The 14,225-nt window shown below is 46.9% G+C and overlaps 1 protein-coding gene across 1 annotated transcript in view; it reads right to left on the bottom strand.

Moving 5' to 3' along the window:
• Positions 1–12,956, bottom strand: part of LOC143766818 (uncharacterized) — a 75,727-nt gene extending 62,771 nt beyond the window's left edge. The window contains exon 1 of the mRNA XM_077254791.1: positions 12,917–12,956. The gene's annotated coding sequence lies outside the window, so the exon portion shown is untranslated. The remainder of the gene's footprint in view (positions 1–12,916) is intronic.
• Between the last annotated feature and the right edge of the window lie 1,269 nt (positions 12,957–14,225).

The raw sequence follows: 14,225 nt of genomic DNA, 5'->3' as shown, positions 1-14,225 counted from the left end.
TCCATGTGTGGTGGATCTGCAGTGCAGGTGATCCATCTCATATATGTGATAATAGCTTTCTCTTTATGACATTGAAAAGTTGGGTGACTAGTTGTTTCTCAGTTAGTGGACATGCAGGGTTTGTGTCCATCCAGAGCTTCCTCATATGCTTCATATATCCTCTCCCATTTGGTCTGATGTTATAGTAGCATTTCATCAGATCCAGGTTCTCTTGCCTTGTCCATGTATGGTTTGGTCCAGTAGCCCATTGTCACGGGAGACCTAGGTAGGAAAGAGCTAATAACCCGGGCCCCTGCGATTTCCCTCAGACTAGGGAAACCCTGACTGACCCTCTCCCAGAGTTTACACTGATGGTGTGCATGTCTGGGCCTACACCCTCGCCCTATCTCCTGTTTCAACCCTAGGCTGAAACCACCACCCACCACCCAGTGAAGAGTCCACACTCCAATACCCACAGTAAGCACAGACAAGTATAACGGAAAAATAAGCACCACGCCGCAGTCACTCAGGAATACACTATTAATGCAAAGGGCAAAACAAATGCAAATATAGGAAGGAGCAAATAAGACAAAGGGAAATACACCACCAGCAACGATACTCCAACTACTAGCTCACCACTCCAGACCGAGATAACCACGCACAAGACAGGCTATAATCGGCGACGCCCAATGTTCAGGAGGACTATTTAAAGGCAGTGGGCATGGCCCAGCTTCCAATCCGAGCATCAGGTAAATTAACCCTGGACCAGCTAGATAAAATCTAGCCGACGCCAATGAGCGCATGGTGGACAAAAGCGGAATTACCGCTGTCTGTTGGACGACCTGGTTTGAACAGCATCCGACATGACAGTACCCCGCCTTCTACGAGGGACCCCAGGGCCCTCACGGCTTATAGGACCTGGCTTGTCCGGATGGCGGCGGTGAAACAACCTGACCAGCCGATCCGCATGAACGTCCGAGGCTGTTACCCAGGACCTCTCCTCAGGCCCATAACCACGCCAGTGTACCAAGTACTGTAAAGTGCGGCGTACTACAAGAGAGTCAACCACCTTGGAGACTTCAAATTCCAAATTACAATCCACCAAGACTGGAGAAGGCATTGGTGTCGTGTCCACAAGACCCACCACCTTCTTTAACAACGATCTGTGGAACACGTTGTGTTAATGACAGCGGCGACCCTAAATGGACCAATAAACCGTGGACCCAATTTAAGGGATGGTATTTTGAGTCTTATGTTTTTTGTGGATAACCACACCCAGTCATCCACACTCAGGTCCGGACCTGGCACACGCCTACTGTCAGCCACACGTTTGTACCTAGCACCACACTCAACAGGCGCTACTTAACTCTCCTCCAGACTGATGATAATTGTGCTCCTAACTGGTCTTCCTCTGGGACGCCGGAAGAGCCCCCCTGACTCAAAGTACAAAATTGAGGATGAGGCCCGTAAACACAAAAAAACGGAGACTCCCCAGATTACTCCTGATGGTGATTATTGATGGCAAACTCAGCCAAAGGAAGGAACTTCGACCACTCCTCCTGGTTATCCAAAACAAAGCAGCGTAAGTACTGTTCCAAATTTTGGTTCATACGCTCGGTCTTACCATTTGACTGAGGATGAAACGCCGAAGAATGAGACAACTTGATCCCCAGCCGTGAACAAAATGCTTTCCAAAATTTTGCCACAAACTGAGACCCCCTATCAGAAACAATGTCAGACGGAACCCCATGAAGTCTGACCACCTCTTGCACAAATACCTGAGCCAGAGTCTTAGCGTTAGGCAATGAAGGCAAAGACACAAAGTGCAACATTTTTGAGAACCGATCAACAATCACCAAGATGACCTTGTTCCCAGCTGAGGAGGGCAAGTCAGTGATAAAATCCATGGAGATTTCCGTCCATGGCTTACTAGGTACCTCGAGAGGAAGTAGTGTGCCAACAGGACGGGAGCGGGGCGTCTTAGTCCTAGCGCACGTGGTGCAAGCTGACACGTATGAGACCACGTCCTGTCGGATCTTTGGCCACCAAAACCGATGTGACACCAACTCCAAGGTACCCCTAACCCCAGGATGGCCAGCCAGGACAGCATCATAATGCTCTGCCAAAACCTTTAAGCGGAGATGAAGCGGTACAAAAGATTTGTTGATGGGAGCTCAGATGGTACCTCCTCCTGGGCCTCGGCAATCTCAGCCTCAACCTCGGTACTGAGAGCCGAAACCACAACACCCTTTTGGAGGATGGGTACTGGATCTTCCCGAGGCTCTCCCCCTGGAAAACACCTGGACAAAGCATCCGCCTTAGTGTTTTTAGAACCAGGTCTGTAAGTGACAACAAAGTTGAACCGCGTGAAAAACAATGCCCAGCGAGCCTGCCTGGGAGACAGACGCTTGGCAGACTCCAAATAAAGCAAATTTTTATGGTCGGTAATAACAGTAACCTGATGAACCGACCCCTCCAAGAAGTGTCGCCATTCCTCAAAGGCCAATTTGATTGCCAAAAACTCTCTGTTGCCGATATCGTAGTTACGTTCGGCGGGTGACAGTTTCTTGGAAAAATAGGCGCATGGACGCAAACCGCTCAAGGATGAGCCTTGTGACAGCACCGCTCCCACACCAACCTCAGACGCATCGACTTCTACAACAAAAGGTTTCGATACATCAGGCTGCACCAGAATGGGAGCCGAAACAAACCTGTTTTTAAGAGATTCAAATGCGCACACAGCAGCCTCAGGCCAAACGGAGAAATTGGTACCCTTTTTAGTCATGTCAGTTAGCAGTTTAGCAATGATAGAAAAATCCTTGATAAACTTCCTATAGTAGTTAGAAATCCCAAGGAACCGCTGAAGTGCTTTTAGGTTATCAGGCCATTCCCAATGCAACACCGCTTGCACCTTAGCGGCGTCCATTTTAAAACCAGAAACAGACACAATATAGCCCAAGAAAGGCAACTCCTGTACTGAAAATAGAATTATTCTTACCGTTAATTCGGTTTCTAGTAACCCACCACGACAGCACACCTGGAGGAGGATGTTACCCCTTTCCTAATAGGGACAGGAAATGACAAGAGGTTAAATAACCCCTCCCTCATCCTCCCTTCAGTGTTATTATAAAGGACCACAGGAGAATGAATGCTTCAAATTATATTTATTCTTTTCAGAACGTATATTAAGCAAAGGGAGGGATTACTCCTGCTGTCGTGGTGGGTTACTAGAAACCGAATTAACGGTAAGAATAATTCTATTTTCTCTAGTAACCCCCCACGACAGCACACCTGGAGCAGTACCCAAGAGTAATTTTTAGGGAGGGACTACAGCACTAAGGACTTTTTCTCCGAAGGCTAAGTCTTCTTTTGACATCAGGTCAAGCCTGTAATGTTTGGAGAACATATGGACCGAGGACCACGTAGCCGCTCTGCAAATTTGCTCGATGGAAGCACTGGCTTTCTCGGCCCAGGAGACAGCTGTTGCTCTAGTAGAATGGGCTGTGAGCTTTCCTGGTGGTGGAAGGCCTTGAATTTGATAAGCCTCCAGGATTGCTCGTTTTATCCAATTTGCAATTGTGGATCTGGAAGTCTTCTTCCCTTTATTCTGGCCGAGAAGATGAATAAACAGATTTTGATCTTTCCTAAACTTCTCTGATGCATGAAGATAATAGAGTACCATTCTTCGAACATCCAAGGTATGGAAATGTTCCTCTTCCTCATCCTTTGGTTCTTGATAGAAAGATGGAAGAATTATCTCCTGCGATTTGTGGAAATCGGAGACTACCTTTGGGAGAAAGGATGGGTCTAATCGCAAGATAAGCCTGTCTTGAAGAATCTTCATGTAGGGCTCATTGATTGATAGGGCTTGTAGTTCACCCACTCTTCTGGCTGTTGTTATGGCTACTAGGAAGGTGGTCTTCCAAGCGAGTTTATCCATGGTTATGGAAGATAAGGGTTCAAACGGTGGCAGTGTAAGTCCTTTCAGGACTATATTCAGGTCCCAGGATGGAACTATATTTATGGGTCTTGGAGATATGCGGGATGCCGCCGTCATGAATCTTCTTACCCATCTATGTTCCGCTAAAGACTGGTTAAAATAGGAGCTCAAGGCTGCTACTTGTACCTTGAGGGTGCTGGGTCTGAGACCCTTCTCTAGCCCATCTTGTAGAAAATCCAGGATCTTGGCTAGGTTTGGCTTATCTGGGTTAGGTTGTTCAGGAGCACACCATGTGATGAACGTCTTCCAGATCTTATGGTAAATAGAATTAGTAACCGTTTTGCGGCTCTTTTGTAATGTTTTAATTACCCTCTTTGATAGTCCTCTAGTTCTCAAAATTGAGAATTCAGAAGCCAGGCATTTAGGTGTAGCCTCTCGGGATCTGGATGCAGTATTGGCCCCTGGTAGAGAAGGTCTTTGACCGGTGGAAGTGCTATTGGCCCATCTATCTTTAGACTGATGAGGGCCCCGAACCAACCTCTTTTGGGCCAAAGTGGAGCCACTAGGATCACCTTGAGTTTTTCTGCCCTTATTTTCTGCAGGACTTTTGGTAGGACTGGCAATGGCGGGAAAGCGTATGCTAGCGTGAATGTCCATGGCTGGACCAATGCGTCCACAGCTAACCCCGGATTCATCGGATCTAGCGAGAAGAACTGGTCTACCTTTGTGTTCTGGCTGTTTGCGAACAAGTCCACTTCTGGCTGACCCCATCTTTTGACTAGTATCTGAAAGACTTCTGGGTTTAGGCTCCATTCCCCTGGATGGACCTCTGTTCTGCTCAAGAAGTCGGCTTGTACGTTTATCTCCCCTTTTATATGTAGGGCGGATATGGAGAGAACATGTTCTTCGGCCCACGAAAATATTCTTGCTGATATTGTCTTTAGATCTTCGTGTCTTGTACTTCCCTGGTGGCGAAGGTGGGCAACTGTTGTCATGTTGTCTGAGTATATTTTTATGTGGGAATTTTGTACAAGAATTACCGCTGTTTTGAGGACTTCTTCCACTGCCTTTAGCTCTTTGAAATTTGAGGATTTTTGTGCTATTTCGGCTGACCAGGATCCCTGGAATATGTGCTGGTCTACCGTGGCTCCCCAACCTTTTCCACTGGCATCTACTGTTATGGTCACTGCTGGGACCTGCAACCAGGGAACTCCTCTTATTAGGTTCTCTTTTTGTAGCCACCATGTTAATGAGGACTTTACATACGGTGGTATCCGGATCTTTTTGTCTAGAGAACCTGGGGATCCGTCCCAGCTTGACAGAATAAATGTCTGAAGTATCCTGGTGTGGGCTTGAGCCCATGCCACCATCTGGATGCAAGATGTCATGGTACCTAGAACCGACATGGCCCATCTTAGAGATACACACTTCTTGTCCCGTAATGTTCTTATCTTTGATGTAAGCAGGGACCGTTTTTGCTCGGGTAAGAAAGAGGTTTGTCTGTGGGAGTCTAATAAGACCCCTAAAAAGATCTTTGTTGTGGACGGAACCATATCCGATTTTTTGGGGTTTATCACCCAACCCAGGGATGACAGGATCTGGACTGTTGTCTGAAGGTGTTCCTGTAGAATTGGAACCGTGGGGCCCACTACCAAGAGGTCGTCGAGGTATGGGATTATGCATATCTGCCGACTTCTGATGTACGCCATCACCTCGGACATGACCTTTGTAAAGATCCTTGGAGCTGCTGATAGTCCGAATGGGAGGACATTGAACTGGAAGTGGTCTATAACTTCTCCGCTGGTGACTGCAAACCTTAGGAATTTCCGATAGGTTGGATGGACTGGGACGTGGTAATATGCGTCCTGTAAATCGATGGTTGCCATGACGAAGTCTTGCCCTATTAAGGGTACTGTTGATCTGATGGACTCCATTCTGAATCTTCTGTAGGTTACATATTGATTCAGCGGTTTCAGATTGATTATCATCCGATGGGTTCCGTTTGGTTTCCTTATCAGAAATAGGCTGGAATAATGGCCCTTGTTTCTTTCGTCTTTTGGGACTGGGGAGATCACATTGTTGATTAAGAGATCTTCTATCCCAGTTATCAGGGTGGACTGTAGCTTTGGTGTTGATAACGTTGTAGTTTTCATTCTTTTTTGGGGGTATGATGTAAACTCTATTTTCATCCCCTCTTTGACCAATTTTAAGGTCCACTGATCCACCCCGATCTTTTGCCAGACTGGGAGGAAGTTCGAAATCCGACCCCCCACTATGACGGCGTCATTGCTTTCTCTGGTTTTGGGGTTGTGAAAGAAAAAGATTCCTGTCTTTCCCTCCTTTCGGATAGCTCCAGCGACCTGTTTTACCCTTCCCTCTGTATTGAGGGGTATGCTCCTGCTGAGCGCGGAAGGGTCTTTTCCTAGGGTTTCTAGGTTCAGGTAAGGTCTTTTTCTTGTCTGAAGCCTTTTCCAAAAGATCATCCAAGGCTGGTCCAAACATATACTTTCCTTTAAAAGGAATGGAACACAGCCTCATCTTGGAAGTCATATCCCCAGACCAGGATCTTAGCCAGAGTGCACGCCTTACTGAGTTTGACAGTGCGGATGATCTCGCCGTCACTCTCACGGATTCTGCAGAAGCATCTGCTAAAAAGCCTGTTGCTTTCTGGAAGATAGGCAAGGAGGCCAGAATATCTTCTCTTGGAGTACCTGAGGACAAGTGCTCCTCTAGCTGTCCCAGCCAGCGATGCATCGATCTAGCAACGCAAGTGGATACTGAATTGATGCTCAGTAAAGATGCTGACGTCTCCCACGACTTCCTTAGTAGTCCGTCCATCTTGCGTTCCAGAGGGTCTCTCAGTTGGGAGGCATCCTCGAATGGTAGCGTGGTCTTTTTGGCTACTCTGGCAATCTGGACGTCAACTTTTGGGACTTCTGACCAGCATGACGCTGTTTCGGCATCTACAGGAAATCTGTCTTTAATTTCTGCTGGAGTAGTCAGCTTCTTTTCTGGGGATTCCCACTCGTCCCGAACTAAATCTCGGATGTTTTGGTGAATAGGAAACACCTGACGCTTCCTAGAACGAAGTCCTCCAAACATCTCCTCTTGCACCGAGTGGGCCGTCTTTTCTTCCTCAACCTCCATAGTTTTCCTTACAGCCGTAAGGAGTTCTTCCATATCAGATGAAGAGAAGTAGTATCTTTCTTGCTGGACAGTCTCAGAGTCCAGGGATAATTCACCCTCCTCTGGGGGTTCGTCCGATGTCTCTCCCTGAGAGTCCTCCTGCTCTTCCTCCTGTGGATTAAGTTTTCTTTTCTTAGCCTCAGGAGGGGCACTAGGAGATGGTGTAGGTTGGGAAAGAGTGGCTAGAGATGTTTTAATCTCCTGCTGGATTAAGGTTTTAATCTCTTCTATCAGGGATGGCCGTTCCTCGCTGACAATTTTGTCTGTGCATTCTTTGCACAAAGATTTTTTATATGAAGAGGACAGCTTCTTCATACAGACTGCGCATTTGCGGGTCATTTTTGTTTTGCTTCCTGATGTGGGTTCCTTGTCCCCCTAAAAAGGAAGGGGAGAAGGAATCATAAGACTACAACCCACATCAGGGAATGGACACCCGGGGCCAGATTACTCACTGGGGCCGGGATGGTGCTGTGTTCTGCAGGTGCAGAGCGCGAGGAAGCAGACATCTCCATAGTCTTCACCACACAGTGGTCCTACCTGCGATGTCTTCCTGTCCAGGGCCTGAATATATAGGCGACCGGACGTAGCACCTGTCCTCCTGCATGAGGACCTCCTCCTCCGGTGTCCGGAAGTACGTGGGGGGAGGACGCCGACGTCTTCCCTGCTTTCTGCCTAGCGTTCCTGGCTGGAACGCACGAGGAACTTCCTGATTCAAAGAAGCCGGCCGGCATCTGACGTCATATCCGGCCGCCGGCTTCAGACCGGAAGTACCTACACGCGCGCGTGTACGGAGGAGGAGAAGGGCTGGAGAGCTCCGAGAGGCCTCCAGCCGAAGAACGCCCCAGACCTTACCCGCAGGTGCGGAATGGCGGCGGAGAGTCCCGAGTCAGAGGAGACGGGAGCAGCGACAGGGAATGGACGTAAGTCTGATCCCAGCTGCCCGGCCAGATTGTCTGTATACCCCCCGGTGACCGCTGCCGGCACAGTGCACCTGGGATGACCTCTTCATCCCTAGTAGGGACAGGAAAGAACACTGAAGGGAGGATGAGGGAGGGGTTATTTAACCTCTTGTCATTTCCTGTCCCTATTAGGAAAGGGGTAACATCCTCCTCCAGGTGTGCTGTCGTGGGGGGTTACTAGAGAAAATACACATTTCTCCAGTTTAGCATATAGCTTATTCTCTCTGAGAAGCTGTAACACCTGCCTGACATGATCTAAATGAGTATCACGGTCGCAAGAATATATGAGGATGTCATCTAGGTACACAATAACGAATTTCCCCAAAACATGCTAGAACACATCATTTATGAAATGTTGAAACACTGCAGGTGCGTTTGTCAACCCAAATGGCATCACCACATTTTCAAAACTCATCACCCTGACGGACTCTTATGAGGTTGTACGCCCCCCTGAGGTCAAGCTTGGTAAACCACTTAGCACCTGCCACCTGGTTGAACAAATCCGGAATCAATGGCATAGGGTATGGATCACGAACCGTAATCTGGTTTAACTCCATGAAATCCAGACACGGTCGTAGTCCACCATCTTTCTTCTTAACGAAGAAGAACCCTGCTGCCACTGGTGAGGATGAAGGCCTGATGTGTCCTTTGCTCAAACTTTCAGCAATGTAATCCTTTAGCGCTTGTCTCTCCGGACCGGAGATGTTAAACATCCTTGCTTTTGGCAACTTGGCCCCTGGTTTAAACCTGATAGAACAGTCATAGGAGTGATGTGGTGGCAACTCTGAACAACCCTTCTCAGAGAACACATCCACAAAATCCAGAAGTGACTCAGGAACACTTGGAGTCACAGCAGAAACACATGTGGCCAAGCAATTCTCCTGACAGAAATCACTCCACTGAATTATGTCCTGAGTTTTCCAGTCAATAACCGGGTTGTGTGTAGACAACCATGGAAAACCCAGAACCAATTGTGCCAGAAGACTCTTGAGCACCTTACATGTAACCTGCTCGAAATGAAGAACCCCAATGTGGAGTTTAACCTCAGCCACAAACTCAGTAATCTCCCCCTGTGGGAGAGGAGCAGAATTGATGGTGACCACGCAGATAGGATGAGGGAGTTTTTCGATCCTAAAACCAGCAGTGCGCGCAAACTCCTCATCAATGAGATTTGTGGCAGAACCACTATCCACAAAAACCGTGATTGGCAGCTCTCTGCCAGCGACAACAACTTTGGCAGGGAGCATGCACTGAGAAACCATCATGGAGGATATGCATAAGCTCAGATTGGACTCCTCCACACCCTCTGAGCTTAGAAGTTTTCCGCCGTTGCGTTTTTCTTTGACAGCAGAGGACAGATATTAATAAAATGACCAGTTTTACTGCAGTAAAAACAGGCTCCCTGCTTCCTGAGTACAGGGGCTCAATTCTTAACATGTGATACCCCTGCGATTTGCATAGGTTCCGTGGGCTCACCTGCTGCAACCTCACGTGAACCTAAACCTTTACCCACAGGCGGCGTCTCATGATCCCCCTGACGCAAACGGCGATCAATGCGGACAACAAGACTCATAGCGGAATCTAGTGAAGCAGGAGTCTCGTACATCAGGAGGGCATTTTTAACCCTATTAGAAACTCCATAAATAAAGTGACTCCGCAGCGCGGGATCATTCCACTTTGTGTTGACCGCCCAGCGGCGAAATTTAGAACAGTAATCCTCTGCAACACGCTCCCCCTGGCAAATAGTGCGTATCTTAGATTCTGCTAGAGCCATTCTGTCCGGATCGTCGTAAATGTGTCCTAGAGCAGAAAAAAAACTCTCCACAGAGTTAAATGTAGCAGAATCAGACCGCAAAGAAAACACCCATGCTTGGGGATCCCCGCTTAATAATGACAACACCAGGCCCACACGCTGAGCCTCATTACTGGAGGAGATCGGTCGCATACGGAAATACAGTTTGCAAGCTTCACGAAAAGAAACAAATTTACTGAGTTCCCTAGCAAATTTTTCAGGCAAAGGAAACTTAGGCTCAGCAACTTTACCTGTAACTCCAGCTTGCACATTAGACACTGCTAGTCCCTGTTGCTGCACTGCCCCCCTTAACTCAGTGACCTGTAGGGACAGCGCCTCCAACTGGCGGGTTATGGAAATCATGGGATCCATGGAAATAATGTTGGCCGATTATAATGTCACGGGAGACCTAGGTAGGAAAGAGCTAATAACCCGGGCCCCTGCGATTTCCCTCAGACTAGGGAAACCCTGACTGACCCTCTCCCAGAGTTTACACTGATGGTGTGCATGTCTGGGCCTACACCCTCGCCCTATCTCCTGTTTCAACCCTAGGCTGAAACTACCACCCACCACCCAGTGAAGAGTCCACACTCCAATACCCACAGTAAGCACAGACAAGGATAACGGAAAAATAAGCACCACGCCGCAGTCACTCAGGAATACACTATAAATGCAAAGGGCAAAACAAATACAAATATAGGAAGGAGCAAATAAGACAAAGGGAAATACACCACCAGCAACGATACTCCAACTACTAGCTCACCACTCCAGACCGAGATAACCACGCACAAGACAGAAGCTATAATCGGAGAACTATTTAAAGGCAGTGGGCATGGCCCAGCTTCCAATCCGAGCACCAGGTAAATTAACCCTGGACCAGCTAGATAAAATCTAGCCGACGCCAATGAGCGCATAGTGGACAAAAGCAGAATTACCGCTGTCTGTCGGACGACCTGGTCTGAACAGCATCCGACATGATACCCATTTATCATAAGATTGTCCTGGTTTCTCGACATCTGACGCCGACCTTGTTAATCCAGGCGACGTCTGAGCCGGCATGACTCTCTTTGCTCGTGACACTCTCGTGTTTATTGAGGTAGGCACCATAGTGTTAAAGGACCACTACTGGTATATTATGTCCAACAGGGCAGAGCGAGGATTTGAACCTCAGTCTCCCACATTGGTGGCTGTGATTTTACTAAACGCGGCACATGTATTGCCGGCTTCTATTATATCTTTTACCGAATGTTACTGACTTTTTCCGATGTTAAGAAAAATGCTCATGTTACCGATCATGCATCTGAATGTACCATATTCGTGCCAAATTAATGTTTGGCGATCATTTTCCGAACATATTCGCTCATCTCTAATTATGGCCACCACAACCTGCTACACAAAATAAAAAATCCCACTCAGTATGGAGGCATTTACAGTCTACCACAACCCCAGTATAATGGCCCCTACCAGCCACACATTCAGTATGAGAGTCCCAACAGCTCTTCTCTTAATATTGAAACCCAGGAGAACTAAGAATCCAAAACAAGCCAAAAGGTAAATAATCTAATGTAACTTTATTTAAACATTACAAGAATATAAAATTACCATTAAGTAGTCAATTAAAACCATGTGAGTGATCCATGTGAGTGATCCATGGATGGATACAAACAGTGATCCGGAATCAGGGACCAGTAAGAACCAGGACATTATTAGACATGCCAAATGCGAACACACGTTGCCAAATATGCAGTCAATATGTCACCAACATATCAGTAAAGCTGTCTTAGGCATGTGGCGATTCAATTAAACAAGTGTAAGCTGCACAAATACTGCCAATAATATTGCCGCATGTCCATACAAATCCAATTTATAATGTAAAGAATGGGATTAAAGTTAATTACCCATAAATGTAACAGGTCCCGTCCAGATCCCGGTCAGCTACCCCAACGTGCGTTTCGCGTGTGATAAATCCCGCTTCCTCAGGGCTTGTTTTGGATTCTTAGTTCTCCTGGGTTTCAATATTGCTACTAGAGTCGCCAACAATATCTTTTTTTGGAATTACTTATAACTGATGTTTGTTTTATATATAAGCTCTTCTCTTAATATGATGCCCCCACAATTCCTGATATTTGAGAGAAAAACACACACACTACTCACCCAACCCGGTTCCTGAGGTGCGCTGCTCTGGTGTGTGCGGTGTGAGTACTGAGGCTCCGTACTACAGGTGTGATGTAGTGACGTCATTGTGCCTGCAGTGCACGGAGTCTCAGACTCAGAAGTGAAGGCTGAATGGTGGATCAGGAGCTTTCCACTCCCTGATGTGTGGGGGCCAAGAAAAGGGCCCTGTACTAGGAGAACAATCTGTTCGGCTACTTTCACACTTGCATTTTTTTGAATCTGTCACAATCCGTCCTTTTTTGAGAATGCAGGATCCTGCATTTTCCCATAGACTTGTATTAGCGACAGATTGTGACGGATGGACATCTGTTGCGTCTGTCATGCACTGGATCCGTCGGGAAATAGCGGTCCGTCGTGCAAGGAAAACATTCATAGGAACGCTTTTTCTGCACGTCAGAAAATCGGTCAGCGACACATCCTGCGCTGTCCGTCGTCGGCTTTAATGGAAGCAGGATCCATCGCTGACCGTCACACACTGGAATCCAGCGACGGATCCAGTTTTTCAACTCTGAGCATGCCCAGAAGGAATTTCATTTCCGGAAAAAAGTCTCTCTCTCTCGTCCCCGGACATTTAATTCCCGGAATTTGTGTATGACGCATCCGTCATTACATTGGATCCGTCGCACAAGGATTTCCCTATTTTCGTAACGTCAGTCGATACGTCATTTTGCTGCACCACGACGGACAGCAAAAAAACGCAAGTGTGAAAGTAGCCTTCCCTCGCTTCCTGTCTTCCATAGTTGGCTCGTATGTATCTATTACAGGAAACAGAACAACAACGTTATGGTTCTTATAAAGGGGCAACAACAACCCCAAAAGAGTCTCCTCCGTGCAGAAGGGGTTAATGTCCCCGGCTGCGCTCAGTACTGGGGAATCTCCACATACCTCCACCTGCAGAGCCGCACTCCACAGATATGGCTGCTCTGTGCGCACAGGACCTGTGATGAGGTCACAGGGGGAGGAGTCAGGGGTCACGTGATCCGCAGTGAAGACGCTACATGGAGACTTCTCCTCAGTCAGTGACATTCCCGCCATTATTCGCCCTCACTACTGGCACAATCACCTCGCGCCGCCTTTTCTACACAATGTTCTGTGTGGAATGTAACGTGTGATTTCTCTGGAGACAAATAGACCCCACACATGAGGGGATTATCACCGGTTACCGGACGTCTAGTATATGGCGGCATATGATTGTGCTATCGCCTCCACACCAGGGGCTAAAATGCCAAAATCCCGCTTATTAACCCCTTCCAGTGTCCGGCTAAGGCTTGGGTCAGACGTAACGTATCAAAATATGGTCCATTTTTTTACGGCCGAGATACACAGAAAAGTTCCTGAACAGTGATCCGAATTCAGTGCGAGGATGCGATTTTTTTCTCTAAAAAATATCCGTGTGTCATCCGTACGGCGAGATTTTCTCACTGGCTTGCAAAATGGACATATAATGGATCCATGGGCTATATATATATATATATATATATATATATATATATATATATATATATATATGTCAGTGAGACACACATGTATTTAGATTTAATACAGAGCTAGACAGTATAAAAGCAAATAATTCAATTGCCGGCTTTTGCTGTCTCCTTACCAAACCCGACAGGATATGCGACATGATTATATACAGTAAACCATTGCATATCTCTTTTATTGTTATATATTCCTCACTAATAATGTTAGAAGTGTGTGTGTGTGTAAAATTTTGTAGCTCTAGCTGTTAAAATAAAGGGTTAAATCACGGAAAAAACTGACGTGGGCTCCCGCGCAATTTTCTCCACCAGAGTGGTAAAGCTAGTGACTGAGGGCAGATATTAATAGCCAGGAGAGGGTCCATGGTTATTGGCCCCCCCTGGCTACAAACATCTGCCCCTAGCCACCCCAGAAAAGGCACATCTGGAAGATGCGCCTATTCTGGCACTTGGCCACTCTCTTCCCACTCCCGTGTAGCGGTGGGATATGGGGTAGTAAAGGGTTAATGTCAGCTTGCTAATGTAAGGTGACATTAAGCCAGGTTAATAATGGATAGGCGTCAATAAGACACATTCATTATTATTCCAACAGTAATAAAGGGTTAAATAAACACACATTATGAATAAAGTATTTTAATGAAATAAATAAAAAACATGGGGTTTTAATATCTTTATTGTACTCTCAATGTAACTGATGACCCTCGATCTTCTGAAAA

The sequence above is a fragment of the Ranitomeya variabilis genome, chromosome 4 (assembly GCF_051348905.1).
Source record: "Ranitomeya variabilis isolate aRanVar5 chromosome 4, aRanVar5.hap1, whole genome shotgun sequence".
Lineage (NCBI taxonomy): Eukaryota > Metazoa > Chordata > Amphibia > Anura > Dendrobatidae > Ranitomeya > Ranitomeya variabilis.
This window is presented reverse-complemented; position numbering and strand designations above follow the sequence as displayed.